Consider the following 19,545-nt stretch of genomic DNA (forward strand, 5'->3'; position numbering starts at 1 on the left):
TTCAAGTTTATGCACCCGGTTTTAATATCATTTAGCGATTTTACGACAATCGTTTACTATCCAATCAAGGTGACAGCCGAGCGTGGTTCCCACGTCTAAACTGGCAGTGGTCCTGGGCAAAGTCAAATTTGGCAGCTTCCTCATATTCACAGAAATTTGTCCTTTCAAATAATTGCTAATATGCATTTAATGTTTTGCCATGACTTCATGTAAAAAAATCAAACTTAAAATTGTCATCATTTTATATTGGCAATTTAAGCTAAATTTAGAGGGCCTTTGTTGTGACTTTGCATCTTAAGTGGCACGACATGCCTCAAAACCTATCACAACACTATATTCAATGCAGGAATGGTGCAGTCCAGATGTAACATTGTAATAATGTGATGTTATACTTGGCTACATACTGGGGTATGTATGAATTCCTAACATGCAAAGCCATTACTTCACTCCAGTTGGAAGGCTATGGCTAAATAGAGAGATATAAAGATACGTGGTAGGACGAAGTGAACACTGCAAAAATTCCCATATAGGTAGATCACAATCCGCTAGGGGCGCTACAGTCGTAACTGTCCACGGGCAGTGAAGTGTTAAACTGAAGTCGGCCTGCTGACAGTTCGCCTATGGAACCCCTTTTTTAAATCTCTCTTTTAGCGCTGCGTAAAAAAACTAATACAAGCCATTAACTAAATAAGTTGTAAATCAAAGAGTAAAATCCGGTCACGTGATTTTCCCATGTTGCAGTCTTTGACAAGTTTCGGTTCTGCTTGTTTTAAGATTTGCCTCTACAAAATGCTAAAAAATTTCAGGTAAGTGCTGGTATCATCTTTTTGAAATTTATATCCAGCAAAGTTTATGAAATTTGCTATATTATGTAGAAAAATCATGAAATTTGAAGGTTGCGAAGTATAGTTAATTTAATCCGCAATATTACATGATGTGAAAATTACCACAGGGAAATAGCTCTGCCCTGATTAGTCACAGGCTATGTGAGCCAGACAATAGGCTGAGCACACAAAGACACACAGGGTGCTCTGCTGCGCCTGAGTGATCACTGCTGGTCAGTGGGCACAGGTTTTGAGCTGAGAAGTGTGGACACTTTTGGTGGATTTTTGCAGTTAAAAAACTTCAATATCTTTGTTGCTTGTAGGAATATTTAAAAAAATTCCAAATGATTTCATCAGGTTTTTGCATTACCTTTCAGATGATATAAGTATTTTAATTTTCTGATCAGTTTGAAAATTTTTCTGATATACCTATCCCATAAATAACTTTTTAGGACAACATATAGAAACCCTATTGCTCCCTAACTCTGCTAGAACTTTTTTACGTTTTACCTCAGATATTTCCAGGAATCCAGATCTACTGAATAACACTAATAACGTTCCCTTTATCTATCCTCTGGCTCTTGTATCTGCAGCTCTCTCTCTCTCTCTCTCTCAAAAACCCCGCCCAACTATGGCTTTCAATCCCAGGACTTCCGGTACCAGATCACTGCAACAAAGTACTCACCTTTCTGTCATCAAGAATGTATTTGCATGCATATAAAAGGTTGCTGGAATCGTGAAATGTCATACTGCTTCAGATCAAACTTTTATGGTAACTCATAAATATATCTTGGCCTTAGTATAACGTTATTTCATAACGTGTAAAATTTTCCCGCTCCGCCGCGCTAAGCCTAAGTAGGTCATTTGCAAACCCGCAGTGAATAAGTTGGGTCACATCTCGGCACATCCGGTCACATGAAGCTCGCCGCAGTTTTACTCTGCTTCCCAGTTATTATATCTTTTGACTTTTCGTTTAGATATGATATTATTGATTATTGATTGAGAATAAATTATTACAAAAAGGTTATTATAAATTCTTTTTATTGTTATTACTACATATTTTCTTTTTGCTTCAACGGATCTCAGCACTACTAACACAACGTTCAATTTGAGCAAATGGAGCATTTAAGGACCCTCGCATTTAGAGAAATTAGGGCCTACCATTTAAAGTATAATAAACAAACTAGAAAATATTCTAAAGTCAATTTTGCCTGCACAGCAACTAGTACCTGTATTTTGCGTTAATAGACTGCGGTAGAGACTGCGCTAGATGCGCGTTAATTTTTTTCTTTTTTAACGTCTAAAATTTTCCCTCAATTCCAAGTATATTTTCTCAATGCCTGGTAACGAAGGTTTTGCAAATGGCTTTCTAATAGATTGCAGCTTTGTCGTGTTTCGTGTAAAACATTTCACTGTGCCCTATTAACATATTGTCCAGCTAATCATGAGGGCCCGCTGGGAAGGGAGGGGTTAGTGATCACAGTTCACGGCAACAGAAAATAAAATCATCAAATCACAAATCACATAAATTAATTAAAAACTTAATTCGTGTCTCATTGAAAATGCTAGTCTGGCGAGCTGAAAATAAGTATCCCTGAGTATAATGACTTCGTTTTACTAAGGACGATAGAAACCCGCAATTCACGATTCACAGGAATGGGGTGCTTCACATCTCGGGGAATGATAAGTGGCTGTTACGGGTAAGGAAAATACCCAACGGGGCCTTCAGTCATTGTCTTAACTAAAATGAAGATTTAATTAATTTCTAAAATATTTCAAAACATGAAAGCAACTAAAATTAATGATCTAGAGCAAAAATACGCCACGAATGATTTTTCAGCTTTTAAAAGTAGCTGCAAGTTATTTATTGCGTTATTTAAGACATAGAACATTTTCTGAGACGTTAGGCATTATACATGCTTCCATACAAGAATCTTATTTTTCTACTTTATTGAAAATAAACTTATAGGCAAATGTGAGATGGTGTTGCAAGCGACAGTAACGAAGGTCTAAAGATGAGTCTGAATCTCGTGTTTTAAATATGATTAGCACAGGTGCTGAGCTAACTAATTATGCAGTGAATTTCGTGTGCATCGAAAGACTCACCAAGGGAAGAGCGAGAAAGCCAAAATATTATATAAAAAGACAAAATATTATTATTATTATTAATCTACACAAAGCACCTCTGACCCTGTTGGGAGTTCAACCCCCTTGAGGACTCAGATGATAACTGTCGTCAATAGGGCCTACTGCTTTTACATAACGTAACAAACGCGATCGTCCTTTGCGCTCAAATCACAAACAGGAATCTTTCTTTTTAAAAATGTGAAAGACACCCTTACATTTTATACATATCTGTGAATATCTAGTGAAAACTCCATCTGTGACTCTGGTAGAGTGTACTCTCTCTCTCTCTCTCTCTCTCTCTCTCCGGTTGTCTCTGGCCGAATTCACAATCAGCTGATCCTCGGACCAGAATCAGATAACAATTAAACCTCTTTTATGATAATTAACTGTTATGACTGATAAATGAAACTTTTTGAAATTTTTTCATTCGACAGCATCTTCCGTATCTTTACGAAAAAATATATTGAAAACGCATCTGTAAATATTAACTCTGAAAGATAAAAAAAAAAAGCCCGAGCTTTTGGCTTGTGAACCTTCTTCAGGTACCAAAACAAGAATAAACAAGCAAACTTTTGGTATAAGTGGCGTATGATGCATGGAAAAGGGACACGAAATTAGAAGTGCGTGATAAAGGTTAACGTCTTGAAGATTACGTAATAATAAAACAAGAATAATATTCGTTGAGATATTCATTGTCTCTATAAAGTCCTTTTTTGAAGTGTCTAATATTTTTATAAACTTCTTCTCGACAATCCGTCTTTGTCTTGTGTCGCGTATGTGTCCTTTTAAAATGGTGACTGTTTGTACTGTGGTGGTTCTTGATGCGAGTTTTAAGGGCGTAAGACAGCTTTTTTCTATCGTTTTCACTTTTAATTACTATTAGTTCTATTACTGTACATAGCTACCAATTATCTGCGCTTTGAGCTTTTACTTTTTAATACAGATACAAGCAAGGCAAGCAAAAAGTCTCTGGCAGTGAATTGTGAACTGTTGCTGCTACCACTCCTACATAAAGTAGATATTGCAAACATACATCGACACATGAATCAGGGCCGTAGCCTCCGGGGGGGCAGGGGGGGCAGCTGCCCCCCTGGAATTTGGAATTTTACACACCACACCCTCCCCCCTCGGTAGCTTCGCCCCCTCGTGTCCGCTTACTGCCCCCCCTGGCATTTTGCTCAGGCTACGGCCCTGTGAATCAATAAGATATCAGACAACTTTCATGGAAAATAAACTGAAATTAAAGCTGGATATTCTTTTATCTATTATCATTTCGCATTTACGTTAAATCTCGACACGTACGTCTTCATCACCATCAAACTTCAGTTGCAGTCCGAAGCGACGACGTTCACACAGTGCACATCAAAACCATCAATAGGAGTCCTTACGTAGGAAACCACGCGCTAGAGAACGGGTTTAATTAAGGCATTCTTGTTGGCGGTATTGTCACTGATTTATAGAATCATGAATAATTCACAATGTGCTGTACATTAACTCCACACTGTTCAAAATGAAAATAGTTACTAGCCCAGGATGTATTAACTGCCATATGAAAGAAACAATAATACATCGTTTTGTGGAATGTGTACGCGCAAGAAACTTTTGGATTGCATTTGAAAACTGGTGGAACACTCCGAATAATACCATTCACTTTAGAAAAAATGAAAAAACTACAATGTACGGCTGTTTGTCTAGCGACCACTGCGCAAAAGCTTTAAATTTCTCTATTATTGTGGCTAAACAGTTTATAAACAAAAATTCAGAAAATCCATCAGTCTATGATTTTGAACTGTTTCTGGATTTCCTCAGTCAAAAGAAGAAAAATAGAAAAATACATTGCTATAAAGACAGGTAAAGAAGATTGGTTTAAAACAAAATGGAAACGCATTCCATTACCATAACGTGTTAAAATGTCCACCTCTAGTATGTTATAATGTTGCCGATATGTAGCACACAACAAGCATGTATACGTGTAGTAAGTATGGATGGATGAGTGAGTGAAAATATTTCTATATATTTATGTTCTCTTTAATTTATCAGTATTTAATTACTGTAATTATCATCAGTACTATATGCATTTAATTTTTATCTGTTTAAATATTTCATTATATATGTATATTTTCTTTTTTTTTATTTGAGTGAATAAACGCATTAAAAAAAATAGAATCATGAACAAATCTGGATGACTCTATCTATAACAAAGTAATTACTACCTAAAAATAAAAAATTACTTTTCAGAATAATACAAGAAAAATTAATGAAAAGAACAAAGACAAAAAAATTTTAATTAAAAATGGAATCTGAACAACAAATACAGCTTCAAGCAAATGGAAATGAAAATAGAATATACACACCCTTGACTTTCGAGTTAAGCTACAAATAATTTTTAAAATAATGTCGGTACCTTGTCAATGTATGGCAGGACTACGTGAACACCCTCCCCTACACATACACTAAACACACACACACGCGCGCGCACACACACACACACACACACACGCACAGGCTCATCGTCGAAGAGGGGGAGAACCAAATCCAATCATTGAAGTTGTACATCGGTTCACTATTTGTCCTAAGTAAATCATCATAAAATAAACGAATCAGATCAAAATTACAATAAAGCGCGGAATGTGCAGACCAGCATAATCAACACCTGTGGGTTTGGATACAAAACTGCTCTTCCCCGTTGCCAACGCTCTCAATTCAGGTCTATCTTTTAAAATAAAATGTTTTATTTTATATTAAAAAAAACATGTATAAAACAACATACTTCGGTCGATAATCTAGCAGTGTGTAATACTGTGCATGAACCCAAATATGCTGTAGATGTAGCATTATCAAAATAGAAATACCATATCTTCTTGAACATGAAAAGTCACATTAGAATCCCCCCCCCCCCCCCCCCCCCCCCCCCCCCCCCCCCCCCCCCCCCCCCCCCCCCGTCCCACCAATACGCCCCATTTCTATTGATACCATACAAACTCAGCGTGTGTAGGAGTGTGAAAACTAAAGTAGATCAAAAGTTCACGGATAGGATATGCCATGTAAGGATTCATAGGGGAAATAGGTAATCTCCTTTTGCTCTTTTTTTTTAACCTGTCAATTTTGAGAAGAAATACAGTGAATCGGTGTCTCTCATTGCAGTTAGTCAATATAAATTCAAATATGTAAAAAACATCTTTCCTTTATCACGTAATTCGTCAGATGTAATAAAATACAGCATTTCCCTAGAAAACCTTTACCCCCTCTTGTGAATGCAATGTGCCGTCTGCAGAGCTCAGCGTCTGCTACCTCGCTGGATGCTTCGCGGTTCCCGGGAGCTGAACAGTTAACGCGGTCCAAAAAAATTTTAGGGAGAGTCAAATGAAATAGAGAGGGACCGTGGCATCTATAAAGTTCTACACGGTGAAGCTGGAGATGTGGGCTAGTTTTACTCTTTTCTTTCAAAGTTTGCAATCTACTCTGGCTTTCAGTACCCGCATGCAACCAAAATATTTGCTGGTATCTTAATACATCTCCCACTTGTGTCTCCCCTCTAAAACGGTCCACACTAAAAAATCAATAATCGTATGGCATTTTTATACAGGCAATTGACCTACTTTTATACCCATGCAGCTATCGACGAGTTTTATGGCTGTGGAGTGAAAACGTGATACACGTCTGTGATATAAAAATTATTTCTAATCACATAATTTACAAACAGTGCATTTGGAATAAAGGTGTCCAGATTTGTGAGCAAAAGATGACATTGCTATTTGAAAATAATGAAAAAATTGGAGACGAGCCTAAATCAGAAAAAATGCATTTTTTTCTCTTATATGCAAATTAGGTTCCTTGAAGTAATATATGACTGGCCGGAAGTGATGTTCAGAGATTTGTAACGATGATGATCTTGATGGCCTTGATGATCTTAATGGTGGTTCAAAAAATATTATCAAAGTTTTCAGTTGTCATCTGGTGAGAAAGAAATTTTCTGCACTAACACAATCATTCCACAAGTGAAAAATAATTAGTAAACGCGCCTCAGAGATGCGCTGCAGGGGTCCGCCATATAGATAACCGTCCCAATAAAACATTCGTCCCCATAGATACGTCTCTATACATACATGTCTCAATAGATTTACGTCTCGTTAAATTAACGTTCTGATAGATCCACCAACAGATTCCTATAAACCCACGTATCTTTAGATCCAGGTACCGCTAGATCCATCTATCTGACATCGTAATCGGCTAAAAGGCCCATATCAACTTGCGTTGTGAAATTTAGAACACATTTTTTTTGTTTGTTTTTTGTTTAGAACACATTTACATGTAAATTCAGAGCACTTTTCACGTGTTCGAATGTTACATTTTGAGAACGCTTTAAACAGTGTTCTGACGCTAGAACAGTAAGCGTTGTGAAATATAGAACACACTTTTGTTCTTTTTATGTTCTTTCACTGAGCATTGTGTGAAAACGATCTAGTAGAATAATACCGGTATATTGCTGAAAGAATTAAATATGTGTACTGTCGTTTTAAAGAAGTGCATTTTATGTACTGAGTAGTATACCAACCATTTTGAGCAATAGTGTACCTGTAATGGATCTATCGGTATTTGGATCTATAGGTATGCGGATTTAAAGGACGTGGGTTTATGAGGACGTCGTATCTATAGGAACGCAAATATATAGGACAGCAGAAAAAAATCGGATCTATCGGTATTTAAATCTAAAAAGACATTTTTTTCCGTTTTTCCTTTATGTATCTATCGGTAACGGGAGTATAGGGACGTGTAATATTTTGGGACTAAATTTTATCCGTACGTACCCGCGCTGCAGACGTCACGGCTTTTGGGCGAAAATCACACGCGACATTTCGTCATAATTATTTGATATAGGTAAAAAAACTGTGATTAAAAATGGATATCGGCAAAGCATTAAAATTTTGACAGCATTTCTGTTTCTTTGTGTTCGACAAGGATGAATTTAATTAGAATACCCCCTCTCTCTCTTTTTAAGCGAATATAAAGGAGAAAGCCGAGCGAAAAAAATAATGCGCATAACATATTATTAACAGTCAAAATATTCAGAAGTAAAAAAATTCAGAGTTAAAAATCTTGTTGGCCACTACAGTTCCTCTTCATAGAGGTTCACATGCAAAATTTTAAGGCAACTTGTAGCCTTTTCAATTGATGTTGTAAAGTAAATGACTTACACTTTCACTAACTGCAGATAAAGATTATAACGGAATCAAACAAGTTAAAGGAAAGGGAGTTATTGAGTGTTGCGCCGACAGAAAATTCACAACATAAATAACAACAACAACAATCTACACGCAATATGGTAATGTGCATATCGGTAACGCAGTGGCGGATTAAGAGGTTTCTGAAAAATATATCGCACCAGTATTCCCCTCTTGAAATTAGAATTTTGTCTAACCTTTGTATATTTTTAATTGGAAAATCTACTTATTGATTATTATTCCATTTTTTCACAAAAATTATTTGTTTTTCTTAAGAAAATTAAAGTGAAAGGGAAAAGATTAGAGGGAGAAAAAGAGCAACAATTGAACATACATATTTTCCCCCAAAATATCCTTTATTACAGTGAAATAATGAAGAACATACATACTATTGGCATGCATGTACCAAAAACAAAAAGACTTTCACTAGTATCTAAAAATGAAAATCAATATATCTTCATACATAAAGAACAATGCATCACCTCCAAATGAATTAACAAAATTTCAAGTATGGCATTACAGTATGGACAGACCTCTATTCAAACAAATAAAAAATACATCAATAGAACAATTTTAAATATCTATATAATTTCCTTGATCTGAAAACAGTAAAGGAACGAATCTGACAAACTACACTGATATCATTTTATTTCCATTTCTTATTCTTTATTTCACAATACACACTAACAGATTTACCATCATTTTAATATAAACAACTAACAAAATTGTTAAGATGCAGAAAATGTCAAAAGAGCACGTTTACATATGCAACTAAAAAAGCACTCCAAGGGCGCAGACCTCTGCCAAGTCAGCAAAGTCTCCACCCAATGCCGTTTCACCCCTAAATTTTCATTCTATAATGAGTAAGTTTTTTTATTTTTGATTATTGATTGATTATTGATCTGGATCACCACCAAAAACTATTCATCTGTTCTTTGGCCCACTTCTGACAGTTCCTGAAAATTTCATCAAAATCGGTCCATAGCTTTTTGAGTTATGTGGATGACAGACAAACAGGGGTGAAAACATAACCTCCTTGGCAGAGGTAATTAGTTCAATAATGAGACAGTTAACATGCCAAAGAATTGAAAATAGCATAGGTGACAGCAATGTACGGACATGGCTGAAATTAAAAATCATACTTAAGTGAATGTTGCAATGGTGTAGGACAAATATTCTTCCAGCCTTCTTAAAGCTTTTATATTTGTACAACATTAATAAAATTTCCATCTGAAGACGTCTATACAAATGTCACATGACATACAGTTTAAAGCCAGAAGGAAAAAGCATTATTATGTCTTGTATATTGTAAAATTAAAATTTATCTTCTACCCTTTTCTGAACCAAGACAACAGTTCTTGGCATGGAATGTTGAGTACACCAAGCAAGCCAACACAGACATATTTCTAGGATAACGTATTAAAACAAACTGCAAAGTGCTATTTTGGATTTTCATCTGGATTCTTAATTTCAACTCTGCTGTTACATTGACTAAGCTGTATCATTTCCCTCACATTTTTAAATACAACAAAAATATCATTATTACGGGTCAGATAATACTTGTCAAGGAACTTTTTTGTTGGTTGTATTTGCCTTAGCACTTCTTTTAAGTCAGTCTATTAATCCAGTTAATATAAGTGCTAACGGTATCAGGACGATTCCCCCCATTCCCCCCCCCCCCGAAGAATATATATCTATATCTATATATCTATCTATATATATATAAATAAATGTAAAGTAAAGAGTACAAAGTTCAAATCTTTTCCCCATTTTCTGAATATTTCCTAGTGTGATGATGATGCAAATCAAGGATAGATAATATCAATTTTATTAAACAATTTATTTTCATGGAGTACAAGTACATGAAATTTTCGAGATAGAAGTACAGAACATTTTATTAAAAATCTGATCAAAGAATATATATCTCCAGGAAAAGGAGGGGTAAACAGATTATCTCACTCATCCAGGTAGCCCTTTGATGTCTGTTTACCTGTTCATCTGTTTACCCCACTTTTACCTGAAGGATAGGTGGTTATACTTCGATTAGATACTTAATTAATCTTCCTGTACTAGTACTCAATGAAAAGGGAATTTGTTATAAAATAATTTGTTTCATGATGAAGTTATATTATCACACTAAAAATATTAATAAAATGGATGAAATGTTTAAACTTTACACTTTCTACTTTATATTTGTTTATAAATATATATTTCTTGGGGGGGAATCGTCCGGGGGGGGAATTGTCTGGGGGGGGGGGGGGGGGGGGGGCGGGGGGGGCGGGGGGGGGGGGAATTGTCCGGGGGGGAATTGTCCTAGAATCGTGCTAACTACTATGTAACAATACTGTCTCATGGTTACGTCTTGCAATCTGTAATGCCTACAGATTAATCAAGATTTTAAAAATCTGTTAACTGATTTCTTATTGTTAAATTAGCAACAAATAAACCAAATATTGGTATGAGAGTTCTTTGAGGAATATTTTATGTGCAAGCATGTGGGCTAAAGTTTCTGCAAACAGCACATCAGCACAAACACTATATTCAAACAGGAGGACTGACTCTTTAATAGCGTAACATTTTATCTGGAATTATTTAGTAAACAGGAATTCCAATTCTTCATCAGAGTTGGAAAGCTTCACCCATAAAAGAACAAATATATTATATGGGTTTAATATAACACTTCATAATAAAGTTCCATCATAACTACCAACATCTATTCTGCTTTGTGTAAGACATATTTCCTCTCAACACATGGATAAGACAAAGTGCTGCTCTTGGTGCTGTCTTTCACTGCCTGCTTTTTCATAGAAAGGGTACTCTGAAAAAAGAACAATATAACTGAAAAAAACTGAAAATTACATTGGAAAGACTAGCAAATCCAAGGACTTCAAATAGTTAAACATTATTAATTTTGTCAAATCTGGTCAAATGTTTCTGAAATTTGTACAAATGATGCATAACAACAATAAAAATCTGTGATAAGCTGATCAGTTGACTGTGTCAAATGAAAAGTGTCTTTTTGTGACAATATATTTGGGAAAACTGAAATTTACATTGAAAAGACTGGCAAATCCAAGGACTTCAAATAGTTAAACGTTAATAATTTTGTCAAATCTAGTCCAGTGTTTCTGAAATTTGTACAAATGATGCTTAACAACAATAAAAACCTGTGATAAGCTGATCAAATGACTGTGTTTAATGAAAAGTATCTTCTTTCGACAAAATCCTTGAAAAAACTGAAAATTACACTGTAAAATCTGGCAAATTCCATGGCTTAAAATGGTTAAATGTTAATAATTTTGCAATGTGATTATAAAATAAAATAGCAAATGTGATGATTTGAGGTTGTTTGTGTAGGAGGTTGCAAATTACCTATAACTGTTATCTGGAAAACAATATATACCCAAACAAGACTTCTCCTTACTATCAATGCCAGATGCAGATTACTCCTTACAATCGGTTTCTGGAATGGGTTGTTGTTATCACAACATTTGACAATGCCTAAATCTTGCCACATATCATGTATTGTACACATGGATAAGACATAGTGCTGCTCTTGGTGCTGTCTTTCACTGCCTGCATCTTCATGGTAAAGGTAATCTGGAAAAAGAACAATATAACTGAAAAAACTGAAAATAACATAGAAAACGCTGGCAAATTCCATGACATAAAATAGTTAAACGTTAATAATTTTGTCAGGCCCGTAGCCAGCAATTTTAGAGGGGGGGTTCGTTTTCTGAAGAAGTGGACCTTTTACCATAAAATCCTCAAATTGATCAAATAGATCAATAGATCAAATTGTACCTGGAGTGGACCTTTTCCCAGCAAAAAGGGTGGTTCTTTCGAACCCCCCGAACCCCCCCTGGCTACGGGCCTGTTTGTCAAATCTAGTCCAATATTTCTGAAATTTGTACAAATGATGCTTAACAACAATAAAAATCTGTGATTAGATGATCTGTTGACTGTATCTAATGAAAAGTGTTTTTTGGGACAACATATTTGGGACAACTGTAATTTACATTGAAAAGACTGGCAAATCGAAGGACTTCAAATAGTTAAACGTTAATAATTTTGTCAAATCTAGTCCAGTGTTTCTGAAATTTGTACAAATGATGCTTAACAACAATAAAAACCTGTGATAGGCTGATCAAATGACTGTGTCTAATGAAAAGTATCTTCTTTCGACAATATCCTTGAAAAAACTGAAAATTACACTGAAAAATCTGGCAAATTCCATGGCTTAAAATAGTTAAATGTTAATAATTTTGCAATGTGATTATAAAATAAAATAGCAAATGTGATGATTTGAGGTTGTTTGTGTAGGAGGTTGCAAATTACCTATAACTGTTATCTGAAAAACAATATATACCCATACAAGACTTCTCCTTACTATCAATGCCAGATGCAGCTTACTCCTTACAATGGGTTTCTGGAATGGGTTGTTGCTATCACAGTATTTGACAATGTCCTAAATCTTGCCTCATATCATGTATTGTACACAAGGATTAGACATAGTGCTGCTCTTGGTGCTGTCTTTCACTGCCTGCATCTTCATAGTAAGGGTAACTCTGGAAAAAGAAGAATATAACTGAAAAAACTGAAAATAACATAGAAAACGCTGGCAAATTCCATGACATTAAATAGTTAAACGTTAATAATTTTGTCAAATCTTGTCCAATATTTCTGAAATTTGTACAAATGATGCTTAACAACAATAAAAATCTGTGATTAGATGATCTGTTGACTGCATCTAATGAAAAGTGTTTTTTGGGACAACATATTTGGGACAACTGAAATTTACATTGAAAAGACTGGCAAATCAAAGGACTTCAAATAGTTAAATGTTAATAATTTTGTCAAATCTTGTCCAATATTTCTGAAATTTGTACAAATGATGCATAACAACAATAAAAATCAGTGATTAGATGATCTGTTGACTGCATCTAATGAAAAGTGTTTTTTGGGACAACATATTTGGGAAAAATGAAATTTACATTGAAAAGACTGGCAAATCCAAGGACTTCAAATAGTTAAACGTTAATAATTTTGTCAAATCTAGTCCAGTGTTTCTGAAATTTGTACAAATTTGGCAAATCCAAGGACTTCAAATAGTTAAACGTTAATAATTTTGTCAAATCTAGTCCAGTGTTTCTGAAATTTGTACAAATGATGCTTAACAACAATAAAAACCTGTGATAAGCTGATCAAATGACTGTGTCTACTGAAAAGTATCTTCTTTTGACAATATCCTTGAAAAAAATGAAAATTACACTGAAAAATCTGGCAAATTCCATGGCTTAAAATAGTTAAATGTTAATAATTTTGCAATGTGATTATAAAATAAAATAGCAAATGTGATGATTTGAGGTTGTTTGTGTAGGAGGTTGCAAATTACCTATAACTGTTATCTGGAAAACAATATATACCCAAACAAGACTTCTCCTTAATATCAATGCCAGATGCAGATTACTCCTTACAATCGGTTTCTGGAATGGGTTGTTGTTATCACAACATTTGACAATGTCCTAAATCTTGCCACATATCATGTATTGTACACATGGATAAGTCATAGTGCTTCTCTTGGTGCTGTCTTTCACTGCCTGCATCTTCATGGTAAGGATAACTCTGGAAAAAGAAGAATATACCTGAAAAAACTGAAAATAACATAGAAAAAGCTGGCAAATTCCATGACATAAAATAGTTAAACGTTAATAATTTTGTCAAATCTTGTCCAATATTTCTGAAATTTGTACAAATGATGCTTAACAACAATAAAAATCTGTGATAAGCTGATCAGTTGACTGTGTCAAATGAAAAGTGTCTTTTTGTGACAATATATTTGGGAAAACTGAAATTTACATTGAAAAGACTGGCAAATCCAAGGACTTCAAATAGTTAAACGTTAATAATTTTGTCAAATCTTGTCCAATATTTCTGAAATTTGTACAAATTATGCTTAACAACAATAAAAATCTGTGATTAGATGATCTGTTGACTGTATCTAATGAAAAGTGTTTTTTGGGACAACGTATTTGGGAAAACTGAAATTTACATTGAAAAGACTGGTAAATCCCAGGACTTAAAATGGTTACATGTTAATAATTTTGTCAAATCTCGTCCAGTGTTTCTGAAATTTGTACAAATGATGCTTAACAACAATAAAAATCTGTGATAAGCTGATCAAATGACTGTGTCTGATGAAAAGTATCTTCTTCCGACAATATCTTTGAAAAAACTGAAAATTACGCTGAAATCACTGGCAAATTTCATGGCTTTAAATAGTTAAATGTTAATAATTTTGCAATGTGATTATAAAGTAAAATAGCAAATGTGATGACTTGAGGTTGTTTGTGTAAGAGGTTGCAAATGACCTATAACTGTTATCTGGAAAACAATATATACCCATACAACACTTCTCCTTACTATCAATGCCAGATGCAGATTACTCCTTACAATGGGTTTCTGCTATGGGTTGTTGCTATCACAATATTTGACAATGTCCTAAATCTTGCCACATATCATGTATTGTACACATGGATAAGACATAGTGCTGCTCCTGGTGCTGTCTTTCACTGTCTGCCTTTTCATAGTAAGGGTACTCTGGAAAAAGAACAATATAACTGAAAAAACTGAAAATTACACTGAAAAAACTGAACTGGCAAATTCCATGGCTTATAATAGTTAAATGTTAATAATTTTGTCAAATCTAGTCCAATATTTCTGAAATTTGTACAAATGATGCTTAACAACAATAAAAATCTGTGATAAGCTGATCTAATGACTGTGTCTTATGAAAAGTATTTTTTCAGATTATATATTTGAGAAAACTGGAAATTACACTGAAAACACTGGCAAATCCCATGACTCAAAACAGTTAAACAAATATTGTCCAGGCCTGTAGCCAGAGGGAGTTCGGGGGGTTCGAAAGAACCACCCCTTTTGCTGGGAAAAGGTCCACTCTGGGTAAAATTTTGAAGTGTCAAATTTATGGGAAATTGATAATCAGAAGAATGAGAATTGACCAAAACAAATATTGCAATGTATTATTTACTCTCTTTACTTTGAAAGAAAATAGCAAATGTAATGATTTGAGTTTGTTTGTGTAGGAGGTTGCAAATTACCTATAACTGTCATCTGGAAAACAATATATACCCATACAAGACTTCTTCTTGCTATCAATGGCAAATGTGATCCATGACAGCTAACCTGCTGAGAGTGAATGGCACCCTATGTGGACAAGTTGGGAATGCTGGAATTGATAACAGGTGACTACATACAACTTTTTCAATAGCAGTATATGAATCAGCTTTGAAACAGTTTTAGAAATGGACCGATATCTGTACTTTAAAGCTGGAACATAATTTTATATCATGTTTTCAAACAAAGAAGTTGGCATTTTCTGGTCAAATGCACCCATTACTCGTCTCTAAATTCCCAGAGTTTACTAAATTGACAAGCAATCTTTATAGCTTCAGTAAGGTCGAAACCCACTACCTGACAACCCATTTCTTTGATATCCATCTTCATTCTAAGCAATACTTACTACACCCTTCCTCATCACTGTTAGCTCTACAGTCATTGTTGTGGTCACAGCTCCAAGATAAGTTGATACAGAAACAATATTACCACATACAAACATCTGTGGAGGACATGTGTGATCAACAGGAAGACAATAAAAAATACATCTTTAAAACAATCAACTTTATTTTCAAGTGTATTAAAACTGTTCCTTCACTTTCTTTGACAAAGCATTAAAATACCTGGGTAATTTAAATTAAAATTCTTACATCACTAGAAGCACAAATCCACCTAAATATCAGGCATTACATTGAACAAGATGAAAAACTTGCTGAAAGGCTGTGATCAAGCAGCATTACAGATTCAAAAATTCACTGAATATGAAAAGATTTAGAAGACAATGTGACCTACTTATGAAGATTTAATAAATGAAACTCATGTTGTTGCCTCTTAGTACACTATTGTAGCCTGGAGTCATTGTGTTCCATTGTGGCAGTATAGTTCTGTACCTCCTAGTACAGTGTAGTAGTCTGGAGTCATTGTGTTCCATTGTGGCAGTATAGTCCTGTGCCTCCTAGTACAGTGTATTAGCCTGGAGTCATTGTGTTCCGTTGTGACAGTATAGTCCTGTGTCCCCTAGTACAGTGTAGTACTCTGGAGTCATTGTATTCCATTGTGGCAGTATAGTCCTGGGTCTCCTAGTACAGTGTAGTACTCTGGAGTCATTGTGTTCCATTGTGGCAGTATAGTCCTGTGCCTCCTAGTACAGTGTAGTACTCTGGAGTCATTGTGTTCCATTGTGGCAGTATAGTCCTGTGCCTCCTAGTACAGTGTAGTACTCTGGAGTCATTGTGTTCCATTGTGGCAGTATAGTCCTGGGTCTCCTAGTACAGTGTAGTAGTCTGGAGTCATTGTGTTCCATTGTGGCAGTATAGTTCTGTGTCTCATAGTACAGTGTAGTAGTCTGGAGTCATTGTGTTCCATTGTGACAGTATAGTCCTGTGTCCCCTAGTACAGTGTAGTAGTCTGGAGTCATTGTGTTCCATTGTGGCAGTATAGTCCTGTGCCTCCTAGTACAGTGTAGTAGTCTGGAGTCATTGTGTTCCATTGTGGCAGTATAGTCCTGTGCCTCCTAGTACAGTGTAGTAGTCTGGAGTCATTGTGTTCCATTGTGGCAGTATAGTCCTGTGCCTCCTAGTACAGTGTAGTAGTCTGGAGTCATTGTGTTCCAATGTGGCAGTATAGTCCTGTGCCTCCTAGTACAGTGTAGTACTCTGGAGTCATTGTGTTCCATTGTGGCAGTATAGTCCTGTGCCTCCTAGTACAGTGTAGTACTCTGGAGTCATTGTGTTCCATTGTGGCAGTATAGTCCTGTGCCTCCTAGTACAGTGTAGTACTCTGGAGTCATTGTGTTCCATTGTGGCAGTATAGTCCTGGGTCTCCTAGTACAGTGTAGTAGTCTGGAGTCATTGTGTTCCATTGTGGCAGTATAGTTCTGTGTCTCATAGTACAGTGTAGTAGTCTGGAGTCATTGTGTTCCATTGTGGCAGTATAGTCCTGTGTCTCCTAGTACAGTGTAGTAGTCTGGAGTCATTGTGTTCCATTGTGACAGTATAGTCCTGTGTCCCCTAGTACAGTTTAGTAGTCTGGAGTCATTGTGTTCCATTGTGGCAGTATAGTCCTGTGCCTCCTAGTACAGTGTAGTAGTCTGGAGTCATTGTGTTCCATTGTGGCAGTATAGTCCTGTGCCTCCTAGTACAGTGTAGTAGTCTGGAGTCATTGTGTTCCATTGTGGCAGTATAGTCCTGTGCCTCCTAGTACAGTGTAGTAGTCTGGAGTCATTGTGTTCCATTGTGGCAGTATAGTCCTGTGCCTCCTAGTACAGTGTAGTAGTCTGTAGTCATTGTGTTCCATTGTGGCAGTATAGTCCTGTGCCTCCTAGTACAGTGTAGTAGTCTGTAGTCATTGTGTTCCATTGTGGCAGTATAGACCTGTGCCTCCTAGTACAGTGTAGTAGTCTGGAGTCATTGTGTTCCATTGTGGCAGTATAGTCCTGTGCCTCCTAGTACAGTGTAGTAGTCTGGAGTCATTGTGTTCCATTGTGGCAGTATAGTCCTGTGCCTCCTAGTACAGTGTAGTAGTCTGGAGTCATTGTGTTCCATTGTGGCAGTATAGTCCTGTGCCTCCTAGTACAGTGTAGTAGTCTGGAGTCATTGTGTTCCATTGTGGCAGTATAGACCTGTGCCTCCTAGTACAGCGTAGTGTGGAGTCAGATAATGGTCTGGAAAAGACAAAAAAGTCAGTGATCCAGAATATTAGAGTAATAAAATTTCAGCAGGTTTATTACATCAAATTAACCCCAAAGAAATATTTAAAAAAAACTTACAAACTAAAGTGTTGTTGTGAGTCAAGGCTGAAGCATACACTGTACCAGTACTGATAATAAAGAGGTGGGTTTATAGTGCTTTCTGAAACTCAGGATGGTATTGCTAGTACACGTAAGTATGTGTTATTCATAATTCAGTGCATATATTAGTATTTCGACAGATGACTCTAGAGGAACAAGAAGGCCTATTCTTATAAATTATAATAGAAGAAACAATGTCAGTTCTCCTGTTAATTATCTCACCTTCATTAGCCATTGGGTAATTGCAGATGAAAAGGGAATGACAGAACTTGAAGTAGATGACAGCGTGCAATCTTGCCATTTCTCCATAGCACTTTTAATCTGCAGCAGCAACGTTCTGTAGCACATTGTAAAATCTTCTCCAGCACATTGCATCGTGATGTGAACAGTGAACAACTGACACAGTCGATACCACAAGTGTCCTTCACTTCAAATGTCTCATCCTGAGCTCGCCGATAAAGTTTGTCAACAGAATCTATAACAAAACCATCTAAGAACAGTGTCTTGATGGAAGGTGACACTTAGTGTTCAGAACGTTTGATGAAAATTCCGGCTTTTCAGCGTCACCCTTTGCCTACGCCATATAAAAAAAATGTTGAGTATAGATGGCGCTGTGCAAGAGGTGAGACTTTGGATTTGTAATGGACTGCGGTCAGTATCAGCAAAAGGTTCACCTTCCGCTTTCTAAGAAGCTCGTGCGAGGAGGGAGAGAGTTCTGGAACCCCAGTAGATATGACCAGGGTCCAGGCACTGTGATATAGATTACGATATATTGTGATTTCTATTTAGTAGAAAGACTCAAAGGTCGAGAGCTTCAACGAAGCGTCAATCTGATTGGTTTAAAGTTAAGGAAACAATAGAGGAACCGTCCAATGAAATTCTTTTATACAATAATTATTCCTTTTTATTGTTTTAGTAAACAAAGCAAAGAGACAATGTCTACACAGCCGCTGGTAAGTTTTATTAAATTTTTTTATTCAAAATTGAAATTCTGTAGCAAGTTCAAAGTAAGCCCACACAGCGCTTTTTTTTCACGTCGTTCATGATTTTTTATGTGATTAATTAATATTCTAAATGAAATTCTTAAAAATTTCTTGTCACATGACGATTTGCTGATCATTCTGGTAATGGTACAAATGTAGTTTACATCACAAACTACCAAATAAAGATACAAAATTCTATGTATCCCGTTAACATGATTTCTTTAATTTATTGTACATATTGCAGATAATAGCTGATATGGAAAATGAAATAAATAAAGAAGAACAGTGTGCTCGTAAGTTGTGTGTATGTTTGTATAATCAGACTGTATGTGTTTTATAATACAACGGGCCTAAAACTACTCTTGCAATTTTTTGTTGTTACATATTATAAAAAAAGATTTAATTTGTTCATAATAAGAAAGTAAGATATCCTATTCTTTATTTACATTAATTAAGTGGTCAGT

The 19,545-nt window shown here is 35.7% G+C and overlaps 1 long non-coding RNA gene across 1 annotated transcript; it reads right to left on the minus strand.

The window, feature by feature from the left end:
• Positions 1-14,649: 14,649 nt before the first annotated feature.
• LOC147762166 (uncharacterized) lies at positions 14,650-18,872 on the minus strand. The gene is made up of 3 exons (XR_015334184.1): positions 18,321-18,872; positions 15,295-17,972; positions 14,650-14,773 (listed from the first exon to the last, which is right to left on the minus strand). It is a non-coding gene; the product is annotated as an uncharacterized LOC147762166 (long non-coding RNA).
• Between the last annotated feature and the right edge of the window lie 673 nt (positions 18,873-19,545).

Source organism: Lingula anatina, chromosome 4 (assembly GCF_051362555.1).
Source record: "Lingula anatina isolate TDL-2025a chromosome 4, LinAna3.0, whole genome shotgun sequence".
Taxonomy (NCBI): Eukaryota; Metazoa; Brachiopoda; class Lingulata; order Lingulida; family Lingulidae; genus Lingula; species Lingula anatina.